The sequence below is a fragment of the Mchenga conophoros genome, linkage group LG7 (assembly GCF_057382185.1).
Source record: "Mchenga conophoros isolate Kocher_MC1m ecotype Shallow Benthic linkage group LG7, M_conophoros_male_GT1.1, whole genome shotgun sequence".
In the NCBI taxonomy this organism is placed as follows: domain Eukaryota; kingdom Metazoa; phylum Chordata; class Actinopteri; order Cichliformes; family Cichlidae; genus Mchenga; species Mchenga conophoros.
The window spans coordinates 35,913,439-35,916,756 of NC_140532.1; positions in this window are offsets into that span (position 1 = coordinate 35,913,439).

A 3,318-nucleotide genomic window follows, 5' to 3' on the forward strand; every position below is an offset into this window, starting at 1 on the left:
AGAAATTTCCCTTACTATTGTTAATATTATTATTCTTATTGTTATTATTTACTATTCTAGGGGATATTTAGACACAGTTTATGTTGAATAAATGTTGTGATAATGAGTGCCTGTAAATAAAGCATGATTGCTTCTCGTTCACACTATCTAATATGATGAACATAGTTTAGCATCAAGGCAGCATAAAAATGTGCATCAGCCAAAAAGTGTCACATTTCACAGCAAAATCTCCAGTGTTAAATTAACACTGGAGAGTGTCTATATGGGTCCACACCTCTGAGTGTTAAATACAACACTGTTGAGTGTTAAATTAACACTTTTGACAGTGTTATATGTTTAAAAGTAACCTAGTCAGTTGTGAAGATTAACAAAGACTAACACTCAGCAGTGCTGATTTTCTAACACTGGAAAATAACTCAAAATGTTAGAAATATTCCAGTGTTAGAAAATCAGCACTGCTCAGTGTTAGCCATTGTTAATCTTCAAAACTGACTAGGTTAATTTTAAACATATAACACTGTCAAAAGTGTTAATTTAACACTCAACAGTGTTGTATTTAACACTCAGAGGTGTGGACCCATATAGACACTCTCCAGTGTTAATTTAACACTGGAGATTTTGCTGTGATACGTGTGTTTTTGAGACTTCTACAACATTAGTGTGGTTATTTTTTCAGGAAAAAAAAAGAATAAAATGCACAATACATTTTTAGTCAATAAACTGCAAATAACTAACAAACTAACTAAATGAATAGATAAATGAATAAAATGCCCGATGTAGCAAAAAAAAATGTTACAAATGAAAATTCAAATATGAAAATTGATATTAGATTTCTTTTGTTTTTGATTTGTCAGGTGTTCAAGAAGTTCTCCAGTTAAAAGACAAACAAACAAACAAAACAAAGTATTTAATTATTCCAGGTTAACATGGTTAATAAAATATTTATGAAAAGAACAAATTGCTTTGAAGATATACTGTATTGTAAATTGCTTTTAATAATGTGCATTTCCTTCTTCTTGCTAATATTTGGAGCTGGACGATTTACAAACAGAGAAGCGTCCAGTCATGGATGAAAACATCCCAACAAGAAAGTCTTGTTTTCGTGCCATGCTTTTTCAGAGTGACATATGCTGCCCTCAGCCTGGCATGCAGGAAATCTGGTAGCTGTATGTTCTTTTGCATGTTTTTATTTTTAGTGATATCTCTTGGCAGCTGCTTACAAAGCTCAGAGGATGACTGCTAATGACTCTGGCAACATCCTGATCAGCAGGTCGGCGTTTTCCATTTTCCTCATGAAATACTTTGGTGCTCCTTCAGTTGACCGGCACGCTAATCTGTACAGGCATGCATTGCTTAGGAGGACAAATCCTAATAATTTGGGTGACCCCAGGCTTCCCTTGTACTTGAATGTCACCATTCATATTTTTAAACTCCCATTTCCACCAAGTGATGGTGCTGTTGACCTCTTAGTTCTTCAGCTATCATTGCTTTGCTAAAGTTTTCATTTATTATTCTTTTGCTTTATGATTAAATATAAAATTGAAGCCTCAGCTGTACTTTGTGTTTAATGCTAAATATTATGAAAAGCTTTAGCGTGGTGGCATTATCATCGACTAAAATTCCTGCTAAGACATGATCCCAAGACAGTGATGGAAAGAGTTGTTTTTAGAGAATACTAAATATATAATCCCAGTGGAAACAGCTAGCTGCAGGGTTTGTGGATGATTCTTAAAAATAGACTTACATGAAACTTTGGCTGCCAGCTGGTCCGTGCAAAATCAGAGGCATTCACAAGGGGTGTCCATTACTCCCATCTGCTGTCCTTAACCTCCCCAGTTAAACTTTCTTTGTCTCTTGCTTTCTGATGAGAAGGTCAAGCAAACAGATGCACTTTCGCTGATAATAACTGAGATGGGGTTTTAACTGGAAATGTCTAATACCGGGCTTGAAAACACTGACAGGTAAAGTGGGTCAGAAAGAATTGTCTTGCAAAGAACTGACAGCTTCACTAAGTCTAAGATATTATATTTGGCAGTAGTGTCTCTCTCCAGCTGAACAAGCATTTAGAAACAAAATATTCATTTCAATCTCTTTCTTCTTCAGGCTTGTCTTTTGATGGTATTTCTTGCGTTCCTGAATTAGCACAGATAACGGAATGGTGCATTTCTATTTTCTTCGGTAGGCATACTTCCCCTGAAGAAGATAAAGGATCTCAAGGATCCATGTAGGTGGTGAAACGATCTCTTTGCCATCTGAAGGCCTGTGTGTTTGCAGTGCTAACAGACACTGGTTCCTTTACAGTACGCATAACTTACTGAAAAAATAAAGGAAGAGGCAAAGAGAAAGAGCTTGTTTTGAAATTTTGACTGCAGTAAAATTTGCTGTGAAAAAGAAATTTTGAAATACATTAGTCAAGACACATAAAAAAAACATTTATAAAAGTAGAAGCAGGGTACTGTCAATATATCAATGTCCAACACCTCTGCACCTCTGCATCTAAATAATTACATTTACTGGTTCCTCATGCTTCCATGCATCCATCCATCCTCTTCCACAAAAGCAGTGATTAATTAGTTGCTAATCCGAAGGTCACCTTTCACCTGACTGTTTCTCTGTCTGATCTGGCCTGCGGTAACCGGGTTTCCTACTTTAGGTGGGACTGTAAAGCAGTCTGCCACATTAACTGCATGTCCTCGTTCACTACATCTTCTGAGGCACTCCTATTTTCCTGTATATCCACTTTTCTTCTTCTGTATATGTCCAGAACATCTCAACCATATCTCGCTAACCTCATCTCCAAACCTGCATTCCCTCTGAACCACTCATTTCTAATCCTGTCCATTCCAATAACTTCCAGTAAAAATCTTTGCATCTTTAAAATCTGCCTCATACCTTTTTGCAAACATCACACATGGACAGCTCTTGCTACCATCTTTCTTTCCTTTCTCTACCTCCCCTTTCATTCTTGCTCAGGTCTTATGTCTAAACTGTGATTCCCTCACTGAGACTGTAAGTCATATTTTCAGGAAATGTACATATATATTGACACAAGTTGTGGCAACACACATTCAGAGTAATCGTATTGGGAAGTGATTTATTATTATTATTTTCATAAGATTCAACCTGCATGCTGATTTGATTCAGATTTGGTCATCCTTGTAACGGAGTACAAGGAACTACAAGAACTATTAATACTTCCTTAAGGTTTGTATCGAGTTGCAGTATTAATGCAGAATACGTTTATACCCTCTTCATCCAGATGTGAGTACGCGCGTGCCCGTGCATCTACTTTGCTGTGTGCGCGCGCATTATAAAGAC